This window comes from Eumetopias jubatus, unplaced genomic scaffold, assembly GCF_037043125.1.
Source record: "Eumetopias jubatus isolate StellerSeaLion01/CBP00866 unplaced genomic scaffold, mEumJub1_p1.0 scaffold_6, whole genome shotgun sequence".
NCBI lineage: Eukaryota > Metazoa > Chordata > Mammalia > Carnivora > Otariidae > Eumetopias > Eumetopias jubatus.
The window spans coordinates 55,210,170-55,230,337 of NW_028274812.1; the positions used below are offsets into that span (position 1 = coordinate 55,210,170).

The following is a 20,168-nucleotide window of genomic DNA, read 5'->3' on the forward strand; positions in this document are numbered from 1 at the left end:
CATTTGAGTTTGGTTTTGAGGATTAAAAGGGGGAAATTTTTTTTCAGAGGCACTGAAAAATGTAAGCAGTATGTGATTCAAAGATGTCCACCATCTGGATTTGAATGGATCAGCTTTCAGAGAAGAGTGACATCAGAGAGCAATTCTCAACTTCTGAAGCCCTGAGAGCCCAGGAAACAGGGGGAGCTTAAAATGCCCTGAAATTAATTTTCCTGCTTTTATGATTTTAGCCAGTGTTTTCATTTTAGTATTGATACCCAGAAGCAGTTTCTCAAAGGACTCATTTTTTAAAAATCGCATCAAATAAGCAAATGACACTATTCATTTACTTGACTAATACAGATTTCAAAAACTGCTGAATTGTGTCAAGTTTAAAAGACCAAGATCAAATTTACATACATTCAAGCCAACTAGGGGATTTACTCAAAATTATTATAACTTTGAAATGTGCATTTAAATGAGCTGCAGAAGGAAACGGTGGTAAGCACTAGAATTAAAAGTATGTAAACGTTTTACTTTGTTTCCATTTTTGTCCCTAAATGTCTGAGCTTTTCATAATTCTTGGTTTGACTCCGTTTATCCATTTTTAGTTTTTATTATTAAATTCATAAGCTCTCTCCATATTTAGTATAATACCACAACAATGCAAAGTTCCATGAATTTTTATTTACACGTGAAGTTCAATCCCAGTCCCAGCAGGAAATTTTTACGTTATCTAATCCATTCATCTCAGTTGTCAAGAAGAAACCTCAGGCATGAAAAGGGAAAAAACATTTCTCAGCGATACAAAGTGATTCAGTGGCAGAAATGAACCTCAACTACGACTCCCGGGTCCTCTCCTCTAGTACCTTCTCCCACCTCTCCTCTTTTTCCAGAAGATTATCTTCCCTGGATGTCTGGAACCTTCTGGGTCCTCTTTCCAGCCAGGATCTGATCAAGTGGACAGAGACTGAAGTTGAAGATGAATAGAAGGGGATCATGGTCACTGTTGAGGTGCAGGATTTATCACAAGTCAAAGCCAAATTCAGATGAGTTTTGTTTGAATTGTTAATTGTCATTCACCTTCCTCCTTCTTTTCATTAAAACAGAATGTGAAAAGTAAAACAGACCTTCAGTCTAGATTTTCATACTAGACTGTGGGACAAGAACTACCCTCATTGCTTCTCCATCACATTTACGGATAGTATGGGCCTTTGCTTGGCCCAAGTTCTGTATGAAAGAGGTTTTTAATTTGCAGGTCAATTTCCTTCACATAAAAAATCATGATTCATCTCCAACTATGTGCGTTAAGGTGGAAATTGTGGAGATACGGAGATGTATGGCATGGTCTCTGTACTCGTAAAGCTTATAGTAGTAGAAAGTTTAAGTTAAAAAAAAGTAACTTTTCAACTTAAAAAACATTCCTAGCCTGCCAGTTAGTAATGGTTGCGTGTTCTTCTTTTTGCATTTACTGGAAGGAGAAATCCTAATAGTTTAGTGGGAAAGGGCATCATTGGGGTTTTCCGCCGGCATGCTGGAAGGAAGCATGCACTATTTCAGACAATACAATAACGTTCTTCCAGCAAGAAGGAACTAGTTCAGTGCCTAAAAGTGGTTCAAGGCAAAAGTTCCTGAGAGAAAGTAGTTCGGGGGAGACTTAAATGGAATCCTAAGGGACCAGCTTCCCTGGTTGCTTCATAACGCCAGTAGAAAAGGAAAACAAAAGCCTTTTCTCCGCCCACTCTCCTCTGGACTTCCATTGGCGGGACGCCTGGGACTGACAGCTGAAGGCCGCAGTGCTTGGCTTCTCCTATTTGGGGGGGGAGGGGGAGGGGACTCCTGCCTCTAGGGTCCCACTAGGTATAGTGACATTATTTGCTGAAATTTTTACTTATGAACACAGAACTCTAACTTTCATAATGGTCAATGAAACTTTTTATCCATGAATATGAAATGTTCACTTATGAGCTGCAAATGCCGGCAGGCGTTCATGGCTAGTGTCCCACCCTCCCCCAACCAACGCTTGCCCTCTCCCTCCCCCCCACCCCCCATGGTACCTGCCCCCACTCCTGTGTTTCCTCTGGGAAACTTGATTCTTTGGCCTCTCTCTTTCAGATCAGACCAATAGGAGCCCATTCCGCTCAGGAATTAGCAACCACCCGTCATACCTTGACGGAGCAGAATCAGTTTGTCAGCCAGCTCAGTTTATTATAAAAGGAATAGAAGCAATCGGTGCAGGACCTCTACAGGTAGGTGAGAATTGCTATTGCATTTGTTAACATTGAGGACGTTCAAGAATAGAGTGGCTTTAAAGACAGCGTAAGTGTTTCAATATATATGTTAAGCTCTGTGGCAACTCTGTGCAAAGTTGAAGTTACTGTAGCCCTAGAGTTTTCGTTCGGTATAGGTTAATAAAATCCTTTTATTTTAAAATAGAAGGATTCATTGGGATGCTCTGGTTCCCTCCTCATGATGATGTGGCAAGGTTGTCTCTTTTGGAAAGAGTTTAGATCTGTGCCCCTAACAAAGCCTTTCTTTCACACATGTAAAATATCAATAGAACCACTGAAGGACGGGGTCGAGGAGAGCCAGCCTTACCATGGTTGTCTGAGTTTGCAGTGTCTGTTTTTGCTCCATTCTTTGGTCACGATGAGTGGAGGTGGGGCTTTCCTGGAAGCTCTGTTGTGGCGAACTGGCCCAGACCTGGCCTTCCCCACTCAGACCATGTGAGCAGACCCACGACCTCACCATCACCCTGCTTCAGGACAGCAACTGAAAGCGCGGTCCGTGTCACAATAGTTCTATTTAAATCCCGCCGGGAGAAACCCGGCCTGAGAGTAAAGGCTGGTGGAGTCAGTGGCAAACTCGTGCGTGTCTTTCCTTTCCTTTCCAGGGTCGATCCCTCATGTTTAAAGTAGGAGACTCTCAAAGTCAGGAAACTAGTCAGACGTCCAAACTATGCAGTGACGCTGAGGGCCCTGTGAACCGGAAACAGACATTTACAGTATCCCTTTCCAACTCAGTTGTTTCCAAATATCTACCTCTGATGCTAAAGGGGAGTGGGCTCTTGGCCCAAAGTCTAACGTGGGCAGAGGGAACGACAGTTCACCAAGGTCACTTTTATTTTTCGTTTTTACTGTGTAGAGAGTTGGGTGTATAATGTTGGCTCTTTTACAAGAGGCTGGTAAAGGGAGAGGAAAGAGGAAAAAGTAAGACTGTTTTTAATTCATCAAACTGCTGCTGATCTCAGAATAATAAACACAAGTCTGTTTCCTTGATTTTTTTTCTAAATAACAAATATTTGGGTAAGGAGTTTGATAAGTGCCCTGACCATAGAAATTATTTACCAAAATGATGTATCAGTAAAAAACAAACAAAGAAACAAACAGCGATCTCCGCAAAACCCTTGAGTATGTCTGTGAGATTCTTCGGTCTGGTTCCCAAGGTCCTTAGTCATCATTTCCCTCATCTTTTGAACTTGATCAAAGCAACACGAGGGCCTCTGAGGGGAAAGATTGGTTCCATTATGCAAAAGGCAATAAGGTAGTGCCCTTCCCAGCAGTTAATCGACAGGAATGTTGTAAAATACCGTGTGGTTTTCAAATACCAAGGCGGAAGTTTTCTGGTTTATAACCTCCCTAATCATCCCAACTGGTCTCCTGGCTTTCTCAGGCATTGCTGACTGATTCCATGCTAAACCAAACTGGTGAGGCTGGAGACCTGCTGGCCCAGGTAGACCAGCCCTCTGCCAGGTGCTTACCTACATTGGCCCTCAGAGCCGCCAAACCTGGGCTTCTCCCCCAGACCCCAGCCAGAGGTCTGGAATTTCCACAGCGCTGAGTTACTGTAAGAGCCTCCCAACTTAAGTCACTGACCCAAACAGGCAGCAAATTGCATTTAAATGAGCAACGCAGGCCCTGAGGAAAATAGGAGGGAGAATATAAACTGTGGTCACTGCATTCTTCTGATATTTGAAAATTAAAATGGAAATATTTTGTCCATTTGGATTTCTGGGAAATTTAGGGTGGGAAAATTCTTCTGGAGGTCTTGTAAGTAGGGTATCACTTTTTTAATTGGATGAAGTAATGAAATTATATTCTGTTTGTTTATTTGTTCAACAAATTTTTTTTTTTTTGAGCGACTCTCATGGCCAAGACCCAGGCAGGTTCTGAAGAGATGACCATGAACAGGAAGGGTCTGGTTCAGTGGGCTGATCAAGAATGGAAAACACATACCACTGGCATGATGGTTCTCTTAAGGTGAAGAACCTCCTTACTATGTGTAAAGGGAAACACAAATGAACCATCCACCTCCCGGGAATCTCCTATTTCTTAGAATAGTTTTTCCAATTAGGACCTCAAGAAGTTACAGGTCATCAAAGCCCACATCCCAGCCGTGCTCTGCCTGGTGATTCCAGAGTCCTTGAGTCCCCAGAGACCAGCTCAGTGCTGTTTATAGGTGGGAGGGGATATTCTCTCTGCTTCTGAAGCATAAAATTCCTTGCGAGGGAGGGCACCTGGGTGGCTCAGTCAGTTAAGTGTCTGACTCTTGGTTTTGGCTTAGGTTGTGGTCTCAGGGTTGTGGGATCGAGCCCCACATCGGGCTCCATGCTCAGTGCGGAGTCTGCTCGAGATTCTCTCCCTCTCCCTCTACCCCTCGCCCCCACTCGCACTCTCTCTAAGATGACTCCAGCCATGCAGCAGGGATCCCGTTGTGCTTCAAGATGGGATTAGATGGTTTGGGTTTCTGAATGCCTCCTTAATCAAGCTGATGAAGTTGGTCCCTAATCTAAATCAGGAAAATACCTGCTTTTAACCACATTTGTCTCAGGGTCTTTGAATTACTTGATATATCCATAATCCAAATCACAGATTGTTCTAGGAGACTGAATGATTCAAAATAGCTTAAATGAGGCACTGGAAAGCAGAAGACTCTATTTGTCCAGTTTATAACAAACCAAAGAGGAACAGGAGTGTCCGGCAGTTCAGAAAGGGGCAGGTAATGACAGATGGGATATAAACGGAAGGGAGGAGACTCCCAGGCAACAGTCTTGTTTTCATGTTTTCATAATGGAGTCTTTTCACAGGATAGTTACATGTTACACACAAACTTTTTGCCTAAGAAAATAGATTGGATTTAGAGAACACTTTTCTTTTTTTTTTTTTAAAGATTTTATTTATTTATTTGAGAGAGAGAGAGAATGAGAGTTAGAAAGCACGAGAGGGAAGAGGGTCAGAGGGAGAAGCAGACTCCCTGCTGAGCAGGAAGCCCGATGTGGGACTCGATCCTGGGACTCCAGGATCATGACCTAAGCCGAAGGCAGTCGCTTAACCAACTGAGCCACCCAGGCGCCCAAGAACACTTTTTCTTTTGAATAGCTCAAAGAAAACTATTGCATCTAAGACTAGTTATGTGGGAGACTCTTTCTGTGTGAGCCTGACATCATGCTAACTATTTAAGTGGAGGTCAGAACAGCTTTCAAATTTGTAAGACCATGTTATCCTTATACAATATCTTTCATTTGAGCACTTACTCTCCCAGTACTTCTGTAAGGGTGTAGATAATTTATGGCTTATTTTATGGGTAGAGAAACTGAAATGGCTAACCATTAACAGGTTGTGTTTTCTCAAAGTTACCCAGTAGGTAATTAGTAGATTTAAGAAAACAATCCAAGACTGTGAATTCCCAGTTTCTTGGCCTTTCCCCCTTAGACCTTTATACCTTAGATCCTAAATGCAATGCCATAAGAATGTAAGAAATGCTGTATTAAGGACCCCAGTAGACTATTGCCTTATTACTGTCACAGGATATTTTGATGGGGAGCTTGATAGGTAAGCTTGTTAGTTACTGTCTATGATTTTCTTTCAAATTTAGTACTGCTATAAAGGGAGTCCTTAAAAGCAGGATTCTTGCCCTGGACCCTTAGACAGTAGCACATACAGACTCTTGCCCTGGTACCACAAACACATATTTATTAAGCACCATATGGGTGCTCGGTGCTGGTACAACATAGCCATTATGCCTTCCCTGATGATTAGCACTGGTCCCAGGCCCCACAGAAACACTGTTGCACCTCTCTTGCTCTGTGTCCCTCAGGACAAAAGAACTGACCAAATGCCATCCAGGCTTGTGGGCTGTGCCACTGCTGACATCAGAGATGGAATGTGGAAGATATAGGTAGCAGAAGCACTTAGGTAGAAAAAAAGACAAAGACAAATTAATTTGTCACGTCCTTCCTTTCAGATTGCAAAATCAAGTATCACATCCTGGTAGTGCTGAGCTCCCATTTTCTTCCTCCTCTTTGGGTTCCAGTTGGTGGTTCCAGAGATACTCAGGAGTTAGTGTGGTGTTCACCGTAGTTGCAGATGGTAGCTGAGGAACATTTTACAACATGAGACACTTTGACATTACTCTTAAATTGTACATCTAGGGCAGCTGGGTGGCTCAGTCATTAACTGTCTGCCTTCGGCTCAGGTCATGATCCCAGGGTCCTGGGATCGAGCTCTGCATCGGACTCCCTGCTCAGTGGGAAGCCTGTTTCTCCCTCTCCCACTCCCCCTGCTTGTGTTCCCTGTCTCGCTCTCTGTCAAATAAATAAATAAAATCTAAAAAAAAAAAAAAATTGTACATCTAGAGGGCTCAATATACCACTTGTGAATCGTGATACTGATTCTTTACTTGAACATAAATATTAAAGCATATATAATACAGACCTCGAGTCATACAGTAGACCCCATAAATACTATATGTAGACCTGTTCACAGGTTATTATTACCTTACCATGGAGCCTTGGGCAGGTCGTAACTTCTCTGAGTTTCTGTTTCCCCATTTGTAAAAGAAAAGTGTTGGACTAGATGCTCTCTAAAGTCTCTTTCAACTCTAAAAATTGTTTTTTAAAATTATTCTGCCTATTTATAAATATATATGCTTCTAACAAAACTTGAACAGCCTTATAAAAAACCTACTATAAACTTTATATGACCTGCTATAACCCTCACAAAGCTTGTATAAAAATCTAAGCCCTTCTTCTTGCTCATTTTGTCTTTCCAGCCTCATTCATTCATTCATTCATTCATCAGGCATTTATAGGGTACCAAATATAGGACAGATATGGTGCTATACTTTGAGTGAGAACACAGCAACAACTAAGTCACAGTTGATGTGTTCAAGCATCTCACAGGCCAGAAGACACATAATGAGACTAGTAGACTGCAATCAAGTCCATATAGTGAGGGCTGGGCCTGCAGAAGGAGGCAGCCCACAGAGCGGTGGGTCCCTTCTCTGCCCTGAGGGCTGAGAAGGATCTTTGGAGGAGGTAGGGTGTGAGTTGAATCTTAATGAATGAACAGTAGTCATGCCAGCCCAGAGAATGGGAAGAACACCTCAGGTAGAGAGGATAGCAGACAAGGCACAGGGGCCAGAGGGAACGTGGAGTGTGAGAAGGGCAAACGTGTTGGTAGAGTGTCCTGTGTGGGGCATGGCCATGTGGGGCAGAGCCTGCAGCAGCAGGAAAGTGCTGGGAGTCTTAGATAGACTTTATTCTGTAGGTGATAGAAAAATTTCAAAAGATTAGAAATAGGGGAATGACATAATAGATTTAGGTCATAGATGGATCACATTTTAACAGTGGTCTGGAGGAAAAATGAATTAGTGGAGGCCAGATTAAAATCAGAGGAACAAGTCGGGGGCTGCAGACATAATCCAGGTGAGAAATTCTCAAGGCCTGGGTGGGACAATGATGGTACAAATGGACAAGTTGGGGGGCAAGATTGACATCATATTTTGGAGAAGGATGTGGGTCTATTTAGGTAACAACCAAGTCCCTGCCTACATCGGTCCATTTGATTCTCCCAATGTGAACAGCAGCAGGAAGACGTTACCTGCTCCACATTCTCAGATTTGCATCTTTAAAGTTGTACTTGCCACTTATTTCACATTAGGGAAGTTGAAAGAGGGACATGGACTCCCTGCATTCCAAGAGGCTCATGCATTGATCATCGTCAGCTTTTAGAAGCTGTGAGCAAAACATTTCCAGTCTCACTTGGTCATCCTTTATTCATGCTAAAAGTGCTTTTGTGGAGGGGAAGTTAGCACTATTGAACAGGACTCATGTCATTCACCACATTGGTTTCCAGTTTTCAACAGAGAGAGCCTGTTCACAGCCAGGGACAGCAAGCAGTCCATTCAATTTAGGCATCTGCAACTCTCTGTGCAAATGAGTCAGAAGCAGAAGGTTGGCTTTTCCTTATGAAAGGCAGATGCCTTTAAAACTCAGGGGGCAGATTCTGAGGACAGCAAATGGGGTGAGATTGTCCCCCAATTCCCTGGAAACCACCGAAGGTGGTTGATAAGATTTGAGCAGCCCAGGGAACCAGCAGTTGCCCTGGGGAAGCTCCAGAGGGAAACAAGGCTCTGGTCCCAGCTAGAGCTCTGAAGTCCAAATGGCATTTACAGGGCTCTGTGATTTACACAGATTTATATAAGATTGAAGGCACTTTATGAAATCTGCTCCTACAATTACATTTCCTAAGAATTACTAGGGATTAGAATGTCACTATTCTCAAACACTCTGCCACATAGTTGTCTGTAAACAGTTTATACAGAAATAAAGGAGGGGGAATGATCAGTTGCCAGTTTATGTGAGCTTTTCCATACAGAGGCTCACTAAGGCCAATTCCTTCTGATTTATGTACCAACTGCCTGTAACCAGCTGGACAACAGTCATCCTGACTCCTTACCACTTTTAGAACGTTTTAAAAGTAAGCCCTAATAAAAGGCTTCCTTTCTATTATCCCTGTCCTTTGGGATGAGGAAAATTCCCCACAGAAATTGTACACATTTTGCGAAAGCTGTAAATTCTGGCAGTGACATTTTAATGTCCCAAAGTCAGTGCATAATAAATGTCTCCTGTTATAAGTTAGAGCCTTTCTGGGATGTGTTGACCTTTGAAGTCTCTCCAATAGATAAGGTTCTCTCTTATTCAAGGCTATCATCCATTGGTTTTAACTTCTATTAACCATAAAATTACGGTTAAAATTCTTCTGAAATAGAGGAATTATTTGGCTTTTTTTTATAGCTGAGATGATGCTCAACTTTGATGACAAGAATCACTTTATTTTTGTAGCACTGAAGAATTAAAAATCAAAATCATATTTGGGGAGGGACATATCACAGAGTGAATATGCTGGAGAAATTGGAATGTGCATAAGAGTTCAAATACACACATTATTTAATACTGTTACATAGCTATTTCAGCCTACACACACACACACACACACACACACACACACACACATAATTTTGAAACTTACTAAAACAATATCCACTAAGAATTTTTTTTTGAGATTCTTTATTAATAATCTTACTGTTTATTCAGAATCCACTTCCTGCTATCAAAGTTGGATATTCTGCTCCCAAAAGGACTGGGTATATTTTACAAATTGCTGGACATGAGGGAAAACTAAAGCACAGTCAAGGTCTGCTGGCTTCTTTGGCCTCCTTATTCCCTCTCCAGCGAGGTACACACACACCCCTACTGACTTGGGAACACCACTTGGGTGATGGTTCCTCCACCCAGAAATGAGTCTCACTACAACCTGGAGCCTGTAAGGAGAAGCCCACATGCAGATCCTGCCTTGGAGTCCATCGAAGAAAATTCCTGTGGGATCTGTTGAGCATTTGGGGCTGAGGGACAGTTTTTCTCTCAGACATTTTTCTGACTGGAGCAGAAGAGCCTCAGGGCTTCAATGTATGGATCATGTGTCGACAACATGCCAGGTGAAGTCTATCTAGCAGTGAGCCAGCCAGACCTGGTCTCTTCCCTCTGGAAGTGAGTTCTTGTATCTTCAAGTAAAACAGTGTTTGGTACTAAATTTAAAAATGGAGACACAGAACTCTGTAGTGCAATTCCATTGATGTGAAAACAAATACACAGGAGTAAACAAGTATATATGCATACACTTGTATATGCTTTAAAAACGTTCCAAAGACCAGAGTAATGCTGTGGAATGGAGGAGAGAAGAGAAGCGTTTTTATTTTCAATGCCTCTCTCTCTATTCTTGGCTTTTATTCTGTGTACAACAATTTTTTTTAAAAGATTTTATTTATTCATTTTGACAGAGACAGCGAGAGCAGGAACACAAGCAGGGGGAGTGGGAGAGGGAGAAGCAGGCTTCCCACGGAGCAGGGAGCCCAATGCGGGCCTCGATCCCAAGACCCTGGGATCATGACCTGAGCTGAAGGCAGACACTTAACCGACTGAGCCACCTAGGCGTCCCTGTGTACAATAATTTTAAAGAAATTTAGTCTTTGAAACCACATACGGTATCAAGGTATATCTTTATAAACAAACATGGAAAGGTATATTGCTGAAAGGTATAAAAAGCAATTTATAAGTAGCAAGGAAGATTCCATTCTTGTAAAAACTAGAGAGAGAGAGAGAGAGAGATAATTGGGGGTAAACAACTGAGGATATAAAACAAATTGGTATGGAAAGTTACCTCCAGGGGATGTGGTGAAGGGAGAGGCCTCTCATTTTCTGTGTTGCATATTTCTGTAACATTTGACTATTTTTCTGTGAGCGTGAATGGACCATCAGAAGAAAATGATTTTTTACATAAAAAATGTTGTGGTATGTTTTATGCCAAACCATTTCAGCTAATCCCTTTTTGTCTCTGTAATAAAAATAACTTAGAGAATATTAGAGCAAAGAGTAGATATTTGAAGCATAAACATTTACCCAGTTACTAGCTTTTCCAAACCCTTATAATTCTCCTTTCCCCTTGCAAGTCCTAAATCAGAAAGGATTTCACATAACTCTTCAAGTTCGGTTTGGAGCCAGGCCCTCTGTGGGGATGTCGCAGGGAAAGGCCTGAATGAGCTACAGCCCAGCAGAGGAAATTGAGATCCTGCGCGGGTCACTCGCCCTTCCTCTGTGCCACCTCTCCACAGCCATCCCACTGGGAAAGGGTCCTTAGTCTGAGGGGCAGAAGGCCCCTTTTGTCTTTAGCCCTTCAGCTTGACCTTGGACCCCAAAACCTTTGCTATCTTCTGGGTCTCATGGAGAGGTAGCAAACAGATTCAGTTTTCGTTTTACTTTCGGAGCACTCATTTGAAGGTTTTCATTCTGAATCGGCCTGAGTCCGGGTCTCAGACGCACACATGGTGGCAAGCTCTGGCCTGGTGGAGATGGCCCAGGCAGGTCTGTCTGTACTTTCACTTCCCACCCAGATTCCTGAGTACAGACCAATGGGAGATTGCGTCAGATTCTCCAAGGCAGACCAATTAGACAATCCTGAAATCCCCTTGATGACACAGCAGGCATGAAAGCCTGTTTGTACCCTATCGCATTGTTAAATTTAGATGCAGTCTGGCTATGTTACAGAAGGAGCTCTTGAAAAGAGGCAGAGAATGCAAAGAGATCAGTCCAAGGATACAGAAAACCTGCCTGGGCCAGTTAGTCCCCACTTGTTTTGTAATGCAGACAGAGGAGGAGTTAATTCCAACCTCCGCCAGTTGCAACAGAGCCATTGTTTCCGTGAAGTTACTCTGGAGAAGGAAGTGCCTTCTAGGTGCTGGGAGCTGATGTTGGCCAAGCCCACACAAGATGGAAGCTGGGAAGGGTAATTGGTATCCTGAAAAACAAGAAGTCAGTTATCCAGTGCCGAATTACTGACAAAATCATGTGAGTGCTTATAACCGGGCAAATAACAAGTGTATGAATAAAATCTAGTATCGCTAAAGAGAAAAAAAGCAATAGCCAATGTATAAAGTGTACCAGGGACATCATTTCTGTTATTAATGAAGTATTTAGAACACACGCATCAGATAGACCTTTTCATTCATGTAAAAAAAAAATTTAGACTTTGGGGATATGTTGTGGTCTGTAAACAGTGACATTTTAAATGCCTTATAGTTGATACCAACACCAGCAACATGATCCATTTAAGACTAGTTGGTATTTTGGAAAATGTCATAGATTCGTTTTTCCACGCAAAGAAGCAAAAAAACTATCTGGGCATGTTAATCACTATTTGCTTTTAGCAGAGCTAGTCTTCTCCCAAGCCTTTCCAAATATTTATTTATAGAATAGTCTTTCCACTCCTCTGCACTACGAGGCTTGAAAACTATAATCGATGATGTACTTAAAGCTTTTCACCTGTTGGCAGCTCGCAGCGCTTCCCCTGATGATGAGTTGATAGATATCTTCTCGAAAGGGTGGAGAGAAACACAGACAGGGGTAAGGACACACGTGGCAGAGTGGAACACAGGGTGGAATTCCGAAAAGCTTCGAAAGACATGGAAGTCCAAGAGCCCCAGGGAAAGATTGGTGAGAAGAAATGTATGTAAGACTAAAAACAACAGCATCAAAAGAGATACCTCAGTGCTTTGATAAGGATGTCAGTTATGGGGTTCATCTTTTCTACCCAGAAGTCAAGAAGGCACTGAAACTGAGGATTTTGCATTCCAGAACCTATAAATTTATCTCTGATTTAATCTCAGAGGATTGAAGTGACTTCCACAAGCAAGAAAAAAAGTGGAGCCCAAATAGAAGAAGAAGAAGTAAGAGTTGTGTAAGAAGTAAAAAAGTCGTATTAGAATTATCATCATAAATTGGATATAATTGTGTTATTTTGTGTTAATAATATTTTATGTTAATGAAGCATAGCACTTTTATCAATATCTCTTAACTTTTAGTACAACTCTTTTAAGTATCAATCTATCCTGAAGTACAGGTTTTTAGTAATATCCCTTTTTGCATAATTCTGATTTTTCATGTATCCTCCAAAGTTCCTAATAAACGTCTGTGTTCCATTTGTAGTTCTGTTGCTTCAGCCACATATCTAAAATGACAAGAAACCGGTGAATGAGTGGAAACAATTTGAAAATGAATTTGCCAGTTTAAAAAGAAAATGCCATAATTCAAAATATGAGATGAGTCAAAGGGAGGCATTGCCCAGAAAGAAAACACACACACACACACACACACACACACAGAAGAGAAAACTGTATCATCAGGCAAGTTCATTCACTTTCCAACAACAAATGAGTCATTCATCAATCTATATGTCACATATATTACAGAACTTGAATCTAAAATGGTATTTACTTTTCGACAACAACCAAAAAAGCCCCTACAGTCTTGCACTACCTCAGGTTTCCCCTAAATTTCTCAACATGCTCAACTTGTCTATTACCCTTCAGAAGAGCTGATCTGAGAAGCTTGAATTGACACAGTAAAACAACCAATTATTTTTCTATTTTGCACAGAGAATAGTCACAGTTACCCTTCATGTCCAAAGCCATTTTTCCTTCCGCTAGGAGCTACTAAACAAACCAGTCAATCCATCAATAACTTTCAAGGAATAATTACTCAAAAGCCCTTGTAGAGCTGAGTATGGACCATGGTGCTACCTAAGACTTTAAGAGAAAGGTTCTAGAAATATGTAACAAATAATAATAACTCACCAGTCACCCCTGGCAAAGACCAGCAGCCTTATATTTGGGGCTGCTGGCTGTTTTTCCTTGGGGGAAGGACTTGTTGATAATTTAAGCTTTCTCTCAGGGCTTTTCCCCCAAGGAGTAGAGAGGGGCTTTCTGTCTTCACATGGTCTCTGTGACCTCACACTCTCCAGCTTCTGGGTCAAAAAAATCTGGATTTTATGTTATTAAAGTACACAAAAGATGAATAAGTGAGGGGATAGATCAGCTTCATATTTATACATGAAGCAAAATCAGAACATGTCAATATTGGTCAATGCCATGTAATGGATACACTCATGTTTGTTATATTAGTTACTGTAAACTTTCTATGTATTTTTTAACTTTTAAAACAAAGTCAAATCAAAGGAGCTTCATGTTTCTACAGAAAAGAACATTCTTTTACTTCATAAATCAATGAAATATATGTCCTGTAAGTCAATCAAATCTAATGTTCGTTTCATAAGGAAAAGTTTGCCACAAGTATTCCATTCCTAGAACCAAGGTAGAAGATTTTTTGTGTAGAGAATGGGCCAAATATTTGCTGTTTGAGATCAGGATATATTAAAGTCTATTTAAAAGTTCATAGAGGGGTGCCTGGCTAGCTCAGTTGGAGGAGCATGAGACTCTTGATCTTGATGTCGTGGGTTCGAGCCCCTCGTTGGATGTACAGATTACTTAAATAAATAACTAAATAAACTTTTTTAAAAAGTTCATAGAGAACATTGTGCAGTAGGATTAAAAACTTAAAAAAAATATCAATATGAGAAAAGAAAGAAATCTGGATTTTAGTCTAAGTTCTGCTGCTAACTTAAAATTTGAGCTCTAACAAATGTCTTAAGTTCACCTGGGTCTCAGTTTTCTTATTTTAAAAGTGGAGATGATGACACCTTTCAAACTAATGCACTTGGCTTTTGTAAGGAAGGGATGTATAAAACTTTCAAAGAACAAAGCACTGTTTGAATGTTAGATAGTTTCATGAAAAATACAGTACCTTCTTCTGATTTCCTCCTCTCACAAATGCCATTAATAAAAATTATGGTGAGAGTGAGACTGGCATTAAAAGTACATTCCTGGGGCGCCTGGGTGGCTCAGGCGCCCCAGGAATGTACTTTAAGCAACCGCCTTCAGCTCAGGTCATGATTCTCGAGTCCCAGGATCGAGTCCCACATCGGGCTCCCTGCTCGACAGGGAGTCTGCTTCTCCCTCTGACCCTACCCCTTCTTGTGCTCTCTCTCTCTCTCTCAAATAACTAAATAAAAAATAAAATAAAATCTTAAAAAACAAAAGTACATTCCTGATCCATGCACTGCCGATGACAGTGCCATGGGCATCTGGGCACTTACTGTGTCTTAGCTGGTGGTCGTGACCCACCTTCGTACACAAAGAGATTCATTCTCTCAAGGCTTGATTCTAGAGTGACTTCCTCTTTCCGTGTTGGAATTTTATTGCACCTGACAACCAGATGGAAAAAGGCAGAATGTTCCAGAAGTGGTTGATAGATCCACTTTAAATTTAATTTAAGCATGTGGTGATTAATGGTCCCTGTGCACATTTTTTTCTAATTTGTAGTCTTTTGAGTTGAAAGTTGCCCTAGCTACATTCCACTAGGTTCCCTTTTACATACAACAAATTCACACTAATCTGGTTTGGTGAGACCATTTTTCAGTGGGCTTCTCAATCATAGATGTAGTAGAGTATCCTGGTTCCTAGTTGAGTGCAGCAGTCAGTTATAACATCCTGGGAACATAGTCAATTAGCCTGTGATTCATGTTGGAATAATGCATTGCTTTCTAGTAAAAGATTCCTTGGAGTTGTGTCTAGAGTTTAATAGCAGACAACTTTTACAAGAACATTTTGTTGCACAAAAATTCCCTTCATAACTTTCAGAAATTGCGTTTACACAAGAGTGTTTGAATAGCACAGACATTACTGAAGAGTGGCCAAATCCAGTGCAGTCATGTCACATAATTTTCCAACTCTTGAAAAATAATATTCTAAGCTGAGGTTGAGATTCTACCACTCTCCAATGTGGTTTTCTGTTCTGAGGTGGTTTGTTTTCCTCCCTGCCATTCGTCACATTTTATATCCTGGGAATAGAACCACTAACCTCCACGAAGAGAACATTTTTAATGACCTTGGTAGTTCTTGAGATGACTTATGTCTCATGACTAAGAACAGACTTAAAAATGTAGGCACTGTGGACTAGATTTCTGGGCCTTCCTCAAGGTGCTGAGAAAGTTTAGGCAAATCATATGCTGTACTCATGCCTATAAATGTTCTCATCTGTCAAGTGGGAGAAAAGTACTGATCTACAGCACAGGGCTATTCTCTAACTGCAGGGGGGAATGTTTATCCGTAGTAAGTACTACCAGATTATTAAATCAAAATATTTGATCCTAGCATTTTGAAACTTTCATTTAGAAGGAAATCTTTACTTAAAATGGGAAAAATGTGTCATTTTAAAATTCATAAAAGGAAAAGCAAGCTTTTTGATTGTATGAATGTAACCAATAACTCCATCAGGATTAGGAATCAATCTACCTGTAGAACATGGCAGACTTTGGAGACATGTCCAAGATTCTTTGTACCGCTCATCATTAACACTGTCTCAAGAGCACACAGATAATTCTGGTGGTGTTTGGTACCTACAAAACTAGGAATGTGGAGGTTTGGGGGCTTTGCCATCGTAGATGATACCCAGTGCAGGAAATAGAACCAAGACCATTTCCAATTCCATTGGTTCCAATAGAACCAATTCCATTTTCCTGTGTCCCAGGCTTGTATGGGTATTTCCTATCAGGTCTCCAAAAAGCATATTCTATAGATCTGGAAAAGAAAGTGTGACTATTTCCTGAGACACACTTAATATGCCCCAACTCCATCACCACACCAAGTCACCACTCAAGGTGGTTGAATTTCTATAGTGTGATATATAACGTGGAATCTTTGTATCCTATGTTGCATCAAATATTAATACTTTGGAAGCAGTCAGTGTACAAGAGGCAGGCAAAGCTTCTGCCCAAAAGAGACAGATCTGATAGAAGATGTAAGACCTGGATTCTTCCCTGACTCTCCTCCTTCCTAAGGCTGGGTTCGGCACCTTTCCTCTGCTCCTCTCCCTCATTGCACTTCCTGCACTGCATGGTAGTTTTGTGGATGGGTATCTGTTTTCTTTACTAAACCAAACCAGCACTCAGTAGATGTACAAAAACTGAACAGTCTCTTTTCTCTTCTTTTGCCCTTTTCTTTCATTAATTTCATCCATTCTTTTATCCAACAAATATTTTAAGCTCCTACTATGTGCCAGTCACCTAAATGCATTATCTTGCTTAATCTTTACAGCTCCACTGTCATTCCCACTTTAGAGATAAAGAAATAAGAAATTAAGCCACTTGCCCAAGTTCAGTGAAAGAAATTTGAAAAAAAAAGGAAGAAACCAGGATTTAAAATTCGATCTCTCTGGCATCCCAGTCAGTGCCTTTTCTCCTCCATTGTACTGTCTCACAGGCCGCGGCTGTTGTATCGAGAATGATAGAAATGATGGAAAGAATACTTAAGGAAGAGTATGTACGGGCTCTTCATGTGGGAGAAGCCGGATGACAATTTGAGATACTCCGGAAGGTTTAGGCACAGAAGGTGACTGACAAACACTGAGTGATGTTTAATACAGCACGTCCTAGTGTATTTTGTAAAACTTGAAATAACACTAGAGCAGGTCAGTTCTGTAAAGTGGAGGTCACCAGAGGAAGAGTGAAAGAATACAGTGTAGGGGCCCTTAGGAGAGAGGAGAGTGCAGAGCCTGGGGAGAGGGCTGCAGTCAGGGCTGGAAACCAGGACCCAGTTTCAGGGAAAAGATTTTGAAGTAAAAAAGTGCCCTTAAGGCTGATCTCTACAGCTGGGAAAGGAGAATTCAAGACTTACAGGAACAGGTACCAATTACCATTTGGCAGGAAGGCAAAAAAAGCCTCAGGAAAATGCCAAGGATTTCATCAGGATAAACTTGTACAAGAATGTTAAGTTCAAGAGCACCAGATGGCATTTTTCTGAGGTACTTGGTATTATAAACAGAGATTTCTGATACAGGCATTTCCTCGGAGACAGAAGAAAAGTCGTCTGCAGAATTTTATTTGAGGACTGATAAGTGGCACCAGAGGAAGCTACATACACATGACCATTCCTGTGGAGACATGAGCCAGACAAGGAAGCCAATTTGCTTCTGCCTACATTTGTTTTCTTTGGTTTTCTTGAGGCTTCCTGGTAGTAGCCAAGCTCGAAAAAATAAACTTTTGGTATCTCTTTTAGGAAACACTTTTCGTGTCTCTTTCTGGAAACCATCCTTTTATGACACTGGAGCTCTTCCTGTTATCATTCTGCCTTCTCAGAGAAGAGAAGATGAAGATTTTCTCTTGGCTAATAAATGGCATAAATAGAAAGCTTTTGAGGATCTTTGAGTAATTTGGAAGAAAGCATTAGAGAAATTTATTTCTTTCTTGTTAAATGAATAGCCAACATTTCTCAAGATGCTAAAAGTAGGGCGTTTGTTTCTCTACTGTATACACAAAGATCTCCTGTATTTGTATCCTCCTGCGCTCATTTCCTTTGCTCCCTGCCTCCGGGCCCCACCCCCTCATGCTGCCCAAGCCAGGAACACCTTCTTCTGTCTTCTCCGGTCCCTTTCTAACTTCCACCTCTCTGTATTCTTCCATATGGCCCCATATGCTTCAAATAAAAGCCCATTGTCCATCTGACAAGTCACTTTTCTCTCTTTCATATTCCTCCTTATGAGTCACATCCCCTGGAAGTCCATCTTCCTTTTGGAGTGTCTTTCTTTCTGAACTACTTCAGATCCTGAAATGATGAAGAGAATCACAACCATACCCTATTTTCCTGACTTCTTTGTCACGTAAACACTCTCAGAAAACTTCCTTTCAGAGATCTTCCATCCATTTCCTTTTATGATGTCTTTTGAGGGACTATTATAAGTCCAAGAGGCAGGGATGCTGTGGGAGTTTGCTTTGTGCACTTCTTAACATGCTTGTTAGATTCTAGAATGTCACTTAGGATATGAAGGCAGTAGCATAAGAGGACAAAATGAAAATGTAGTCAATGAGCAAAAGCACATTTATTTATAAAATGCATTGAAAAGTCAAAAGGAGCCCATTATATTTCAGAATGCACACGCAGTGAGAAAGATCTAGACTAGAGCTGTCTTCCACTGAGGTGAGACCTGCGCAGACTGGGTCTCCAAGGAGGGAAGACAGAAATAAGACAGGTCCAGGTTTGAATCCGAGCTTCATCACTTACTAACAAGTTAATGTCTCAAAGCCTCAGGCTCCTCTTCTGTGAATGGGAATAATAATCTGACTCATGGCTTTGCCGTGAGGTTTAAGTGAGAGAATGCATGTGAGTTGCTCAGCATGGTGCCTGCTCTAAGGTCGTTCAAATAAATGAGAACCAAGATTATTAGATGCCAAAAGGGGCATCTGGAGGGTATGTAGATGTTTGGGGAGGCAGCAACATGCAATCCAACACAAAGTAGCAGGCATGAGAAACAGATGGAGGTGGTTCTCCACTCTCTAGAAAGGCAACAACCCAGCCCAGAGAAGCTGTGGGAATGGTGTGGTGCTGGGGAGTGGTTCAGGTTCAGCACCTGAGGTCAGGGATGGCCAGGTAGGGGACTTACAAGGCAGAAGCCCATACATCGGACAAGGAGTCAAGATCTGGCTGGATGACCTTATCAGTGCCTCGGTGCAGAGTTCCCTGCCAGCTCCTTGGGTCCTTCCTGCCTCCGACCAGGATTAATTTCGAGACCAGAGTGGGCTGGTGGGGCCCAGGAGTCACCTGAGCAGCACCCTTCCTTAGAAGTCTGACAGACTGTTTCTTTCTTCTCCTCACATGGCAAAGACGCAAACATAAAATTATGGGAAAATGAATCATTGAGAGAAGGCAGTTTGAATTTTCTCCAAGACAGATGTGTTTGAAAAGGCTCTTTCCTCAGAGGGAAGTTCTTAGGTTTCAATATTCCATTCTACCCAACAAGCTCCAGAACTTTCTCTCCTTTATCTTGGTTGCCTGCCTGAGCAATTATTCTGCAAATCATCCTACTACATCTGTCTGCTGCCCACCCCCGCCCCACAGAGTTTGAGGCTGCTCTTTAGGTTTCGCTCATTAACATTCTTTCTGATTCAGACACACACAGATGACAAACTAATTTAAATGTCCCCTTGAGTGTATTTTTATTAGCGTGACAGAGAGGCTTCATATTTTAAAAATCCATGTATTTGATATACCAAGTTTTTAAGAGCTTAGCTTTGGTGACAAATATATGAATACCAAATCTTAGGTGTTTCTTTTTCTTTTTATGTTGGTATGTGTATAGGTAAAACAAAAGAACATTTCATTGAACTATGACACCCTGGGCTATCCACTGACTTGTGGTAAGTTACAATATGGCATGTTTTAGAGAAGATTTCTTTTGTTATATAGATGTTGTGTTAGACTCAAACATCAGACTACATGTATTAGATTGTAGATCCGTATGTATGTATGTATGTATTAGACTATAAAGGAGTACTTTCTGAAACCTACATACATTTTCTTTTCCTGGATGTTGCAGCAAGGCACCTAATCTGTTAATGGTCGTTGCTGCTGTGTTATAACCCCCAAAACATATTTCCTGCCAGGTTCTCCCTATATACATTGGTCGC

At 41.3% G+C, this 20,168-nt stretch overlaps 1 long non-coding RNA gene across 1 annotated transcript; it reads left to right on the top strand.

The window, feature by feature from the left end:
• The first annotated feature begins 684 nt into the window (after nucleotides 1–684).
• LOC148164078 (uncharacterized) lies at nucleotides 685–12,643 on the top strand. The gene is made up of 3 exons (XR_015768327.1): nucleotides 685–993; nucleotides 2,095–2,228; nucleotides 12,147–12,643. It is a non-coding gene; the product is annotated as an uncharacterized LOC148164078 (long non-coding RNA).
• The last annotated feature ends 7,525 nt before the right edge of the window (nucleotides 12,644–20,168 follow it).